The following is a 15,089-nucleotide window of genomic DNA, read 5'->3' on the forward strand; positions in this document are numbered from 1 at the left end:
CATGCAATGTCGCCATTTAAGTGGCTAATTAAAATACATGACAAGTGTATTAGGAATACAGGAAATATTCATGACAAAAAACATTCTATAGAAAAGACAAATAAGCATTGTATTTCTAAAAAAAAATTCTTCAGCTACAGTGTGGGATTATTTTTCTAATCGGTGTTTGGAAAAGTATTCCCATATTCCAAGAGCATGGAAACAATCTAAGATTACTTTACAGTATATGCTGTGTATTGTTCAACTCGATGCATGGTATAGCTATATAAAATCCTTCATTGAGATAAAGACTGCATTGCAGTTTGTCTTCAGTCCAAGCATGAAGAGAGTAAGGGTGCCTGTCATAGACGTTAGGCAATAATTTTAGTTAAAAAAAAATTCTACAAACCGAAGAGAAATCATGTAGCCCAGTGGTGGCACCTTCCTTGCATGAACCTGATGCTAGTCATTGCTGTTATCATGCTGGGATTTTGGTATCACTCTCTCCATGTGTGTGTGAATAAGAAATGGTTGCCTAGCAACTGTGTCCAGTTTCTGCCCAATCTAATGCCCTTGTGCTCCTGTTCTTTTCTTTTTTGCTTTTAGATTTCATTTTTTTCGGAGTCACATACAAGTCAGGCATCATTAGTGTTTCAATAACACCATTTCTGATAATTAACACCAGAAAACACAAACCTGTCTTAATGTTGGGTATAGTTATAGCCTGAGAAACAACTATTGTTCCTAAGAGCCTAAAAAAAAAAAAAATCCATTTAGTAAAATGTACAGTACTTTAAATTCACCATTGCATAGATGTGCAAATATATTAGACTTAACCACTTAACGGACTAATATTTTTTTCCAAAAACCGCTCAGAACTTGTAATTTTAAGAACATTTACTTAACGTATACCCAATAAAAAAAATAATAAAAAAATAATAATAATAAATAAAATAAAAGCATTGGTACATAAATCGAGGGTTGGAACAATTCGCCTGATCCTTCTGTAGCCTCTGGGGGCTCCACAGGGAAGGTGATGGCTGCTTTTTTTTTTACATTTCCCCAGCGGCTGCTAATGTCTGCAGCCGCTGAGTAGGGGGTGCCGCTAAGCTGACCGATTAGCAGTGACAAGCAGCACGGCAGACACTGGGAAGGGGAGGGGGTGGGAGGGATCCACTCCAGGATACAGATGGACCAGATTCCCTTCCTGCAGCCACACAGTGAGCTTTCTGACAGTCTTGTCAGATGAGACCATGTCAGGGAAAGCCCAGCCTGGTGTGGTCGCTTCTGATGCCAGTCATGTGGTTAAACAAGGTATATGAAACTAAGTCACACTGTTTCTATAAAACTCTTTTATAGACACACTGTTTACAACTGTTAATACTTTGTATGATATTCTTTGTTGATTATTATCATTTCTCTTACGTCCTAGAGGATGCTGGGGACTCCGTAAGGACTATGGGGTATAGACGGGCTCCGCAGGAGACATGGGCACTATAAAGAACTTTAGAATGGGTGTGCACTGGCTCCTCCCTGTATGCCCTTCCTCCAGACCTCAGTTAAATCCTGTGCCCAGAGGAGATTGGGTGCATTACAGGAGAGCTCTCCTGAGTTTCTCTGAAAAAGAATTTTGTTAGGTTTTTTATTTTCAGGGAGCACTGCTGGCAACAGGCTCCCTGCATAGTGGGACTGAGGAGAGAGAAGCAGACCTACTTAAGTGATAGGCTCTGCTTCTTAGGCTACTGGACACCATTAGCTTCAGAGGAAGTCGGAACGCAGGTCTCCCCTCGCCGTTCGTCCCAGAGCCGCGCCGCCGTCCTCCTCACAGAGCCGGAAGATAGAAGCCGGGTGAGTATAAGAAGAAAAGAAGACTTCTTAGGCGGCAGAAGACTTCAGATCTTCCCTGAGGTAAGCCGCTGCGCGCCATTGCTCCCACACACAACACACACTAGCAGGCACTGATGGGTGCAGGGCGCAGGGGGGGTGCCCTGGGCATCAATAAAAACCTCTAAGTCTGGCATTTATATGTATATGGGCTGCGGAGGCAGTGATTATAAAAATACCCCGCCAGTTTTATACATTTGAGCGGGACCGAAGCCCGCCACAGTACAACAGTAAAATAAGATGTTAACCCGGGATATCTCACCGCTAACTGGCTGGAAAAACTGGTAACAGTGGTGTACCAAAATCTCACATGCTCCACATGTACTGTGCTGTATTCCATCTGTTTTACTGGTTTCCTGTTTGTGGTGAATCACCAAACTGTTTTTTTAAGTAATTTTACAATAAATTTATACGAATCTTCACACATCCCTTCGTGTTTCTGCTTAATACCGAGCCTAATACGAAGACAGGAAGTGTATGAAGACGGCAGGACAGCCTACTGATAAAGAAACCGTTATATGGAAGAATGGCGTCTTTCAAAGTAAGCACGAATGTGAGCATTTGTTTTTATAAGGATTGCACGAGATTATCTGTGATACACTGGTACCGGGTGGAAGAGACTTCACACTCATAGGCTTTAAAGAAACCTTTATAGGTTTTTTCTGGGGTACATGAAAGTAAGCACACATGTGAGGAGCTTCCTTTACCTTCAACACCAGGGTGAACCTATACAGGTAGAAACACACCTCCAAAGTCACTACAGTATAAGGAATCTTGGAAGAAGTCACCTTCTTATTATCAATTGCTTCTGGGATCACAATTGAATCTCTGTATACCATTCGTGTTTTTTACATATTACCTTATGAACTTGGATCTATATGAGAACTACTTATAAGAAGTTTCTGGACTTTTCCAACGTTCTCTAATGGACATTTGACCATTGCGGCAACTCATCACGGTAACCGTACATTGTTTGCGCCACCAGCGGGTTCATATCCCACATCAGAAGATAAGCCTGTCCCCCAGGGCCAGGGTGTCTCTGCTGTGGTGGCTGCAAAGTGCTCACCTTCTAGAGGGTCGCAGGTTCGGCATTCAAGACTGGGTTCCCTCCGAGGGTGGGGAGCAGTCACACAAGGAAGAAATTTTCAGGGGCTATGGTCAAGCCAGGAGGCTTGTCTACACATCAACGTCCTGGAGTTGAGGGCTATATGCAACGGCCTACGACAAGCGGAGAATCTTCTTCGCGACCTACCGGTTCTGATTCAATCGGACAACGTCACAGCCGTGGCTCATGTAAACCGCCAAGGCGGGACAAGGAGCAGAGTGGCAATGGCGGAAGCCACCATGATTCTTCGCTGGGCGGAAAATCACGTAAGCCAGGCATGTCCAAACTGTGGCCCTCTAGCTGTTGATAAACTACACATCCCAGCATGCCATGACACAGCTTTAGCATTCTCTGACAGCAAAGCTGTGTCAGGGCATGCTGGGATATGTAGTTTCACAACAGCTGGAGGGCCGCAGTTTGGACATGCCTGACGTAAGCGCTCTGTCAGCTGTCTTCATTCCGGGAGTGGACAACTGGGAAGCAGACTTCCTCAGCAGACACGATCTCCATCCAGGAGAGTGGGGACTTCATCAAGAAATTTTTACAGAGATAACAAGTCTTTGGGGAATTCCTCACATAGACATGATGGCGTCCCGCCTCAACAAGAAGCTTCGGAGGTATTGTGCCAGGTCAAGGGACCCTCAGGCAGTAGCGGTGGACGCCCTGGTGACACCATGGGTGTTTCAGTCGGTCTATGTATTCCCCCCTCTTCCTCTCATCTCAAAAATATTGAGAATCATAAGACAAAAAAGAGTGAAAACAATACTCATTGTTCCAGATTGGCCTCGAAGGGCCTGGTATTCAGATCTTCAGGAGATGCTCACATAAGATCCGTGGCCTCTTCCTCTCAGGGAGGACCTGTTGCAACAGGGGCCCTGCGTGTTCCAAGACTTACCGCGGTTACGTTTGACGGCATGGCGGTTGAACGCCGAATCCTAGCTGGGAAAGGTATTCCGGGGGAAGTCATCCCTACTCTGATAAAGGCTAGGAAGGAGGTGACGGCGAAACATTATCATAGTATCTGGAGGAAGTATGCATCTTGGTGTGAAGCCATGAATGCTCCTACGGAAGATTTCCATCTGGGCCATTTTCTCCACTTTCTACAGACAGGGGTGGATATGGGCCTAAAATTAGGCTCCATTAAGGTACAGATTTCGGCCCTGTCTATTTTCTTTCAGAAGGAATTGGCTTCTCTCCCAGAAGTCCAGACTTTTGTAAAGGGAGTGCTGCACATCCAGCCTCCTTTTGTGCCCCCAGTGGCACCATGGGACCTTAACGTGGTGTTACGGTTCCTGAAGTCTCACTGGTTTGAACCTCTTCAAACGGTTGAATATAAAATTTCTCACTTGGAAGGTGGTCATTTTGTTGGCCTTGGCATCTGCAAGGCGGGTGTCCGAATTGGCGGCCTTGTCTCACAAGAGCCCCTATTTGATTTTCCATGTGGATAGAGCAGAGTTGAGGACTCGTCCTCAATTTTTGCCTAAGGTGGTTTCTTCATTTCATATGAACCAACCTATTGTGGTGCCTGTGGCTACGGGTGACTTGGAGGAGTCCATGTCTCTGGATGTGGTCAGGGCCTTAAAAATTTATGTAGCCAGGACGGCTCAGGTTAGGAAAACAGAAGCACTGTTTGTCCTGTATGCAGCCAACAAAGTTGGCGCTCCTGCTTCAAAGCAGACTATTGCTCGCTGGATCTGTAACACGATTCAGCAGGCTCATTCTACGGCAGGATTGCCGTTACTAAATTCGGTACAGGCCCATTCCACTAGGAAGGTGGGCTCTTCTTGGGTGGCTGCCCGAGGTGTCTCGGCTTTACAGCTTTGCCGAGCAGCTACCTGGTCGGGTTCAAACACTTTTGCAAAGTTCTATAAGTTTGATACCCTGGCTGATGAGGACCTTGCGTTTGCTCAGTCGGTGCTGCAGAGTCGTCCGCACTCTCCCGCCCGGTCTGGAGCTTTGGTACAATCCCCATGGTCCTTACGGAGTCCCCAGCATCCTCTAGGACATAAGAGAAAATAAGATTTTAAACCTACCGGTAAATCTTTTTCTCCTAGTCCGTAGAGGATGCTGGGCGCCCGTCCCAGTGCGGACAAATTCTGCAAGGCTTGTATATAGTTGTTGCTTACATAAGGGTTATGTTACAGTTGAGATCAATCTTTAGCTGATACTGTTTTGTTCATACTGTTAACTGGTTGCGTATATTCCAGGTTATATGGTGTGGATGGTGTGGGCTGGTATGAATCTTGCCCTTATATTAACAAAATCCTTTCCTCGTATTGTCCATCTCCTCTGGGCACAGTTTCTCTAACCCAGCTCGTCCGGCCACAGTCTCAAACTGAGGTCTGGAGGAGGGGCATAGAGGGAGGAGCCAGTGCACACCCATTCTAAAGTTCTTTATAGTGCCCATGTCTCCTGCGGAGCCCGTCTATACCCCATGGTCCTTACGGCATCCTCTACGGACTAGGAGAAAAAGATTTACCGGTGGGTTTGAAATCTTATTTCTCTGACGTCCTAGTGGATGCTGGGAACTCCGTAAGGACCATGGGGAATAGCGGCTCCGCAGGAGACTGGGCACAAAAGTAAAGCTTTAGGACTACCTGGTGTGCACTGGCTCCTCCCCCTATGACCCTCCTCCAAGCCTCAGTTAGATTTTTGTGCCCGGCCGAGAAGGGTGCACACTAGGGGCTCTCCTGAGCTTCTTAGTGAAAAGTTTAAAACACCTTGGCTGGCATAAATACACCACATATAACCCCCAGGGCTATATGGATGTATTTTAACCCCTGCCAGAACTCACCAAAAAGCGGGAGAAAAGGCCGCCGAGAAGGGGGCGGAGCCTATCTCCTCAGCACACGGACGCCATTTTCCATCACAGCTCCGCTGGAAGGACATCTCCCTGACTCTCCCCTGCAGTCCTGCACTACAGAAAAGGGTAAAAAAGAGAGGGGGGCACTAATTTGGCGCAGTTTTAATACTAACAGCAGCTATAAAGGGAAAAGCACATTTTATAGTGGTATTCCTGTCTATATATAGCGCTCTGGTGTGTGCTGGCATACTCTCCCTCTGTCTCCCCAAAGGGCTAGTGGGGTCCTGTCCTCTATCAGAGCATTCCCTGTGTGTGTGCGGTGTGTCGGTACGATTGTGTCGACATGTTTGAGGAGGAAAATGAGATGGAGGCGGAGCAATTGCCTATTATAGAGTTGTCACCCCCTAGGGAGTCGACACCTGAGTGGATGAGCTTATGGAAGGAATTGCGTGATGTCAGCTCTTTACGACAGACAGTTGACGACATGAGACAGCCGGCTACTCAGCTTGTGCCTGTCCAGGGGTCTCAAACGCCATCAGGGGCTTTAAAACGCCCGTTACCTCAAATGGCAGACACAGACACGGATACTGACTCCAGTGTCGATGATGAGGAGACAAACGTGACTTCCACTAGGGCCACACGTTACATGATTGAAGCAATGAAAAATGTTTCTCTGACGTCCTAGTGGATGCTGGGAACTCCGTAAGGACCATGGGGAATTAGCGGCTCCGCAGGAGACTGGGCACAAAAGTAAAGCTTTAGGACTACCTGGTGTGCACTGGCTCCTCCCCTTATGACCCTCCTCCAAGCCTCAGTTAGATTTTTGTGCCCGGCCGAGAAGGGTGCACACTAGGGGCTCTCCTGAGCTTCTTAGTGAAAAGTTTAGTTTTAGGTTTTTTATTTTCAGTGAGACCTGCTGGCAACAGGCTCACTGCATCGAGGGACTAAGGGGAGAAGAAGCGAACTCACCTGCGTGCAGAGTGGATTGGGCTTCTTAGGCTACTGGACACCATTAGCTCCAGAGGGACCGAACACAGGCCCAGCCTCGGAGCTCGGTCCCGGAGCCGCGCCGCCGGCCCCCTTACAGAGCCAGAAGCAAGAAAAGGTCCGGAAAAATCGGCGGCAGAAGACATCAGTCTTCAACAAGGTAGCGCACAGCACTGCAGCTGTGCGCCACTGTTACTCAGGCACACTTCACACTCCGGTCACTGAGGGTGCAGGGCGCTAGGGGGGGGCGCCCTGAGCAGCAATGTAAAAACACCTTGGCTGGCATAAATACACCACATATAACCCCCAGGGCTATATGGGTGTATTTTAACCCCTGCCAGAACTCACCTAAAAAGCGGGAGAAAAGGCCGCCGAGAAGGGGGCGGAGCCTATCTCCTCAGCACACGGGCGCCATTTTCCATCACAGCTCCGCTGGAAGGACGTCTCCCTGACTCTCCCCTGCAGTCCTGCACTACAGAAAAGGGTAAAAAAGAGAGGGGGGGCACTAATTTGGCGCAGTTTTATACTAACAGCAGCTATAAAGGGAAAAGCACATTTTATAGTGGTATTCCTGTATATATATAGCGCTCTGGTGTGTGCTGGCATACTCTCCCTCTGTCTCCCCAAAGGGCTAGTGGGGTCCTGTGCTCTATCAGAGCATTCCCTGTGTGTGTGCGGTGTGTCGGTACGATTGTGTCGACATGTTTGAGGAGGAAAATGAGATGGAGGCGGAGCAATTGCCTATTATAGAGTTGTCACCCCCTAGGGAGTCGACACCTGAGTGGATGAGCTTGTGGAAGGAATTGCGTGACAGTGTCAGCTCCTTACGACAGACAGTTGACGACATGAGACAGCCGGCTACTCAGCTTGTGCCTGTCCAGGGGTCTCAAACGCCATCAGGGGCTTTAAAACGCCCGTTACCTCAAATGGCAGACACAGACACGGATTCTGACTCCAGTGTCGATGATGAGGAGACAAACGTGACTTCCACTAGGGCCACACGTTACATGATTGAAGCAATAAAAAATGTATTGCATATATCTGATAATACAAGTACCACTAAAAAGGGTATTATGTTTGGTGAGAAAAAACTGCCTGTAGTTTTTCCTGTATCCGAGGAATTAAATGAAGTGTGTGATGAGGCGTGGGTTTCCCCCGATAAAAAACTAATAGTTCCTAAAAGGTTATTGGCATCGTACCCTTTCCCGCCAGAGGATAGGGCACGTTGGGAAACACCCCCTAGGGTGGATAAAGCGCTCACACGCTTGTCTAAACAGGTAGCACTACCCTCTCCTGATACGGCCGCCCTAAAGGAACCTGCCGATAGAAAACTGGAGAATATCCTAAAATGTATATACTCTCACACGGGTGTTATACTGCGACCAGCTATCGCCTCAGCCTGGATGTGCAGTGCGGGCCTGGCGTGGTCGGATTCCCTGACTGAAAATAATGATACCCTAGATAGGGACAGTATATTACTGACTATAGAGCATTTGAAGGATGCATTTCTATATATGCGTGATGCACAGAGGGATATTTGCCGACTGGCATCAAGAGTTAGCGCGCTGTCCATTTCTGCAAGAAGAGGTTTATGGACGCGGCAGTGGTCAGGTGATGCGGATTCTAAAAGGCACATGGAAGTATTGCCTTATAAGGGGGAGGAGTTATTTGGGGTAGGTCTATCAGACCTGGTAGCCACGGCAACTGCTGGAAAATCCACATTTTTACCCCAGGTAGCTTCTCAACCTAAGAAGACGCCATATTATCAGGCGCAGTCCTTTCGGCCCCATAAGGGCAAGTGGGCAAAAGGCGCCTCATTTCTGCCCTGTGGCAGAGGGAGAGGAAAAAGGCTGCAGCAAACAGCCAATTCCCAGGAACAAAAGCCCTCTCCCGCCTCCGCAAAGTCCTCAGCATGACGCTGGGGCTTTACAAGCGGTCTCAGGCACGGTGGGGGCCCGTCTCAAGAAATTCGAGACGTCTCCCCCTCGCCGTTTCATAGAGTCTGCTTTACCGACGTCTCCCTCAGACAGGGAGACAGTATTGCAAGCCATTCACAGGCTGTATTCCCAGCAGGTGATAATCAAGGTACCCCTCCTGCAACAGGGAAAGGGGTACTATTCCACACTATTTGTGGTACCGAAGCCGGACGGCTCGGTGAGACCAATTTTAAATCTAAAATCCTTGAACACTTACATACAAAGGTTCAAATTCAAGATGGAGTCACTCAGAGCAGTGATTGCAAACCTGGAAGAAGGGGACTATATGGTCTCTCTGGACATCAAAGATGCTTACCTACATGTCCCAATTTACCCTTCTCACCAAGGGTACCTCAGGTTTGTGGTACAGAACTGTCACTATCAGTTTCAGACGCTGCCGTTTGGATTGTCCACGGCACCCCGGGTCTTTACCAAGGTAATGGCCGAAATGATGATACTCCTTCGAAAGAAGGGAGTTTTAGTTATCCCTTACTTGGACGATCTCCTGATAAGGGCAAGATCCAGGGAACAGTTGGAAGTCGGGGTAGCACTATCTCAGATAGTGCTGCGGCAGCACGGTTGGATTCTCAATATTCCAAAATCGTAGCTGATCCCGACGACACGTCTTCTATTCCTAGGGATGATCCTGGACACAGTCCAGAAAAAGGTGTTTTCTCCCGAAGGAGAAAGCCAGGGAGTTATCCGAACTAGTCAGAAACCTCCTAAAACCAGGCCAAGTGTCAGTGCATCAGTGCACAAGGGTCCTGCGAAAAATGGTGGCTTCCTACGAAGCAATTCCATTCGGCAGATTCCACGCAAGAACTTTCCAGTGGGACCTGCTGGACAAATGGTCCGGATCGCGTCTTCAGATGCATCAGCGGATAACCCTGTCACCAAAGACAAGGGTGTCTCTCCTGTGTTGGTTGCAGAGTGCTCATCTTCTAGAGGGCCGCAGATTCGGCATTCAGGACTGGGTCCTGGTGACCACGGATGCCAGCCTGCGAGGCTGGGGAGCAGTCACACAGGGAAGAAATTTCCAGGGCTTGTGGTCAAGCCTGGAGACATCACTTCACATAAATATTTTGGAGCTAAGGGCCATTTACAATGCCCTAAGCCAAGCAAGACCTCTGCTTCAAGGTCAGCCGGTGCTGATCCAGTCGGACAACATCACGGCAGTCGCCCACGTAAACAGACAGGGCGGCACAAGAAGCAGGAGGGCAGACAGGGCGGCACAAGAAGCAGGAGGGCAATGGCAGAAGCTGCAAGGATTTTTCGCTGGGCGGAAAATCATGTGATAGCACTGTCAGCAGTGTTCATTCCGGGAGTGGACAACTGGGAAGCAGACTTCCTCAGCAGGCACGACCTCCACCCGGGAGAGTGGGGACTTCACCCAGAAGTCTTCCACATGATTGCAAACCATTGGGAAAAACCAAAGGTGGACATGATGGCGTCCCGCCTAAACAAAAAATTGGACAGGTATTGCGCCAGGTCAAGGGACCCTCAGGCAATAGCTGTGGACGCTCTGGTAACACCGTGGGTGTACCAGTCAGTGTATGTGTTCCCTCCTCTTCCTCTCATACCAAAAGTACTGAGAATTATAAGACGGAGGGGAGTAAGAACTATACTCGTGGCTCCGGATTGGCCAAGAAGGACTTGGTACCCGGAACTTCAAGAGATGCTCACGGAGGACCCGTGGCCTCTACCTCTAAGAAGAGACCTGCTCCAGCAAGGACCCTGTCTATTCCAAGACTTACCGCGGCTGCGTTTGACGGCAGGGCGGTTGAACGCCGGATCCTGAAGGAAAAAGGCATTCCGGATGAAGTCATCCCTACCCTGGTCAAGCCAGGAAGGATGTAACCGCAAAGCATTATCACCGCAATTGGCGAAAATATGTTGCGTGGTGCGAGGCCAGTAAGGCCCCGATGGAGGAATTTCAACTAGGTCGATTCCTGCATTTCCTGTAAACAGGAGTGTCTATGGGCCTAAAATTGGGGTCCATTAAGGTTCAAATTTCGGCCCTGTCAATTTTCTTCCAGAAAGAACTAGCTTCACTACCTGAAGTTCAGACGTCTGTAAAAGGGGTACTGCATATACAGCCTCCTTTTGTGCCTCCAGTGGCACCTTGGGATCTCAATGTAGTTTTGGGGTTCCTAAAGTCACATTGGTTTGAACCACTTGAATCTGTGGAGTTAAAATATCTCACATGGAAAGTGGTCATGTTGTTGACCCTGGCCTCGGCCAGGCACGTGTCAGAATTGGCGGGCTTTATCCTGTAAAAGCCCTTATCTGATCTTCCATTCAGACAGGGCGGAATTGAGGACTCGTCCTCATTTTCTCCCTAAGGTGGTTTCAGTGTTTCATCTGAACCAACCTATTGTGGTACCTGCGGCTACTAGTGACTTGGAGGACTCCAAGTTGTGGGACGTAGTCAGGGCCTTGAAAATATATGTTTCCAGGACGGCTGGAGTCAGGAAATCTGACTCGCTGTTTATCCTGTATGCACCCAACAAGCTGGGTGCTCCTGCTTCTAAGCAGACTATTGCTCGTTGGATTTGTAGTACAATTCAGCTTGCACATTCTGTGGCAGGCCTGCCACAGCCAAAATCTGTAAAAGCCCATTCCACAAGGAAGGTGGGCTCATCTTGGGCGGCTGCCCGAGGGGTCTCGGCGTTACAACTTTGCCGAGCAGCTACTTGGTCAGGGGCAAACACGTTTGCTAAATTCTACAAATTTGATACCCTGGCTGAGGAGGACCTGGAGTTCTCTCATTCGGTGCTGCAGAGTCATCCGCACTCTCCCGCCCGTTTGGGAGCTTTGGTATAATCCCCATGGTCCTTACGGAGTTCCCAGCATCCACTAGGACGTCAGAGAAAATAAGAATTTACTTACCGATAATTCTATTTCTCATAGTCTGTAGTGGATGCTGGGCGCCCATCCCAAGTGCGGATTGTCTGCAATACTTGTACATAGTTATTGTTACAAAAATCGGGTTATTATTGTTGTGAGCCATCTTTTCAGAGGCTCCTCTGTTATCATGCTGTTAACTGGGTTCAGATCACAGGTTGTACGGTGTGATTGGTGTGGCTGGTATGAGTCTTACCCGGGATTCAAAATCCTTCCTTATTGTGTACGCTCGTCCGGGCACAGTATCCTAACTGAGGCTTGGAGGAGGGTCATAGGGGGAGGAGCCAGTGCACACCAGGTAGTCCTAAAGCTTTACTTTTGTGCCCAGTCTCCTGCGGAGCCGCTAATTCCCCATGGTCCTTACGGAGTTCCCAGCATCCACTACGGACTACGAGAAATAGAATTATCGGTAAGTAAATTCTTATTATTGCATATCTCTGATAATACAAGTACCACTAAAAAGGGTATTATGTTTGGTGAGAAAAAACTGCCTGTAGTTTTTCCTGTATCCGAGGAATTAAATGAAGTGTGTGATGAGGCGTGGGTTTCCCCCGATAAAAAACTGATAATTCCTAAAAGGTTATTGGCATCGTACCCTTTCCCGCCAGAGGATAGGGCACGTTGGGAAACACCCCCTAGGGTGGATAAAGCGCTCACACGCTTGTCTAAACAGGTAGCACTACCCTCTCCTGATACGGCCGCCCTAAAGGAACCTGCCGATAGAAAGCTGGAGAATATCCTAAAATGTATATACACTCACACGGGTGGTATACTGCGACCAGCAATCGCCTCAGCCTGGATGTGCAGTGTGGGCCTGGCGTGGTCGGATTCCCTGACTGAAAATATTGATACCCTAGATAGGGACAGTATATTACTGACTATAGAGCATTTGAAGGATGCATTTCTATATATGCGTGATGCACAGAGGGATATTTGCCGACTGGCATCAAGAGTTAGCGCGCTGTCCATTTCTGCAAGAAGAGGTTTATGGACGCGGCAGTGGTCAGGTGATGCGGATTCTAAAAGGCACATGGAAGTATTGCCTTATAAGGGGGAGGAGTTATTTGGGGTAGGTCTATCAGACCTGGTAGCCACGGCAACTGCTGGAAAATCCACATTTTTACCCCAGGTAGCTTCTCAACCTAAGAAGACGCCGTATTATCAGGTGCAGTCCTTTCGGCCCCATAAGGGCAAGCGGGCAAAAGGCGCCTCATTTCTGCCCCGTGGCAGAGGGAGAGGAAAAAGGCTGCAACAAACAGCCAGTTCCCAGGAACAAAAGCCCTCTCCCGCCTCCGCAAAGTCCTCAGCATGACGCTGGGGCTTTACAAGCGGACTCAGGCACGGTGGGGGCCCGTCTCAAGAAGTTCAGTGCGCAGTGGGCCCACTCGCAAGTGGACCCCTGGATCCTTCAGGTGGTATCTCAGGGGTACAAATTGGAATTCGAGACGTCTCCCCCTCGCCGTTTTCTAAAGTCTGCTTTACCGACGTCTCCCTCAGACAGGGAGGCAGTATTGGAAGCCATTCACAAGCTATATTCCCAGCAGGTGATAATCAAGGTACCCCTCCTACAACAGGGAAAGGGGTACTATTCCACACTATTTGTGGTACCGAAGCCGGACGGCTCGGTGAGACCAATTTTAAACCTAAAATCCTTGAACACTTACATACAAAGGTTCAAATTCCAGATGGAGTCACTCAGAGCAGTGATTGCAAACCTGGTACCTACATGTCCCAATTTACCCTTCTCACCAAGGGTACCTCAGGTTTGTGGTACAGAACTGTCACTATCAGTTTCAGACGCTGCCGTTTGGATTGTCCACGGCACCCCGGGTCTTTACCAAGGTAATGGCCGAAATGATGATACTCCTTCGAAGGAAGGGAGTTTTAGTTATCCCTTACTTGGACGATCTCCTGATAAGGGCAAGATCCAGGGAACAGTTGGAAGTCGGAGTAGCACTATCTCAGATAGTGCTGCACCAGCACGGTTGGATTCTCAATATTCCAAAATCGCAGCTGATCCCGACGACACGACTTCTATTCCTAGGGATGATCCTGGACACAGTCCAGAAAAAGGTGTTTCTCCCGGAGGAGAAAGCCAGGGAGTTATCCGAACTAGTCAGAAATCTCCTAAAACCAGGCCAAGTCTCAGTGCATCAATGCACAAGGGTCCTGGGAAAGATGGTGGCTTCTTACGAAGCAATCCCATTCGGCAGATTCCACGCAAGAACCTTCCAGTGGGATCTGCTAGACAAATGGTCCGGGTCGCATCTTCAGATGCATCAGCGGATAATCTTGTCACCAAGGACAAGGGTGTCTCTCCTGTGGTGGTTGCAGAGTACTCATCTTCTAGAGGGCCGCAGATTCGGCATTCAGGACTGGGTCCTGGTGACCACGGATGCCAGCCTGAGAGGCTGGGGAGCAGTCACACAGGGAATAAATTTCCAGGGCTTGTGGTCAAGCCTGGAGACATCACTTCACATAAATATCCTGGAGCTAAGGGCCATCTACAATGCTCTGAGCCTAGCAAGACCTCTGCTTCAAGGTCAGCCGGTGCTGATCCAGTCAGACAACATCACGGCAGTCGCCCACGTAAACAGACAGGGCGGCACAAGAAGCAGGAGGGCAATTGCAGAAGTTGCAAGGATTCTTCGCTGGGCGGAAAATCATGTGATAGCACTGTCAGCAGTGTTCATTCCGGGAGTGGACAACTGGGAAGCAGACTTCCTCAGCAGACACGACCTCCACCCGGGAGAGTGGGGACTTCACCCAGAAGTCTTCCACATGATTGTGAACCGTTGGGAAAAACCAAAGGTGGACATGATGGCGTCCCGCCTCAACAAAAAACTAGACAGGTATTGCGCCAGGTCAAGGGACCCTCAGGCAATAGCTGTGGACGCTCTGGTAACACCGTGGGTGTACCAGTCGGTGTATGTGTTCCCTCCTCTGCCTCTCATACCCAAGGTACTGAGAATCATAAGAAGGAGAGGAGTAAGGACTATACTCGTGGCTCCGGATTGGCCAAGAAGGACTTGGTACCCGGAACTTCAAGAGATGCTCACAGAGGACCCGTGGCCTCTACCTCTAAGAAGGGACCTGCTCCAGCAGGGACCCTGTCTGTTCCAAGACTTACCGCGGCTGCGTTTGACGGCATGGCGGTTGAACGCCGGATCCTGAAGGAAAAAGGCATTCCGGATGAAGTCATCCCTACCCTGATCAAAGCCAGGAAGGATGTAACCGTACAGCATTATCACCGTATTTGGCGTAAATATGTTGCGTGGTGCGAGGCCAGGAAGGCCCCTACAGAGGAATTTCAACTGGGTCGTTTTCTGCATTTCCTGCAAACAGGACTGTCTATGGGCCTAAAATTAGGGTCCATTAAGGTTCAAATTTCGGCCCTGTCGATTTTCTTCCAGAAAGAACTGGCTTCAGTTCCTGAAGTTCAGACGTTTGT

At 48.9% G+C, this 15,089-nt stretch overlaps 1 protein-coding gene across 14 annotated transcripts in view; it reads left to right on the forward strand.

Moving 5' to 3' along the window:
* EPB41L3 (erythrocyte membrane protein band 4.1 like 3) overlaps positions 1–15,089 on the forward strand; it is a 346,176-nt gene that overhangs the window by 263,077 nt on the left and 68,010 nt on the right. The gene's annotated exons all lie outside the window — the stretch shown is intronic.

This window comes from Pseudophryne corroboree, chromosome 5 (genome assembly GCF_028390025.1).
Source record: "Pseudophryne corroboree isolate aPseCor3 chromosome 5, aPseCor3.hap2, whole genome shotgun sequence".
In the NCBI taxonomy this organism is placed as follows: Eukaryota; Metazoa; Chordata; class Amphibia; order Anura; family Myobatrachidae; genus Pseudophryne; species Pseudophryne corroboree.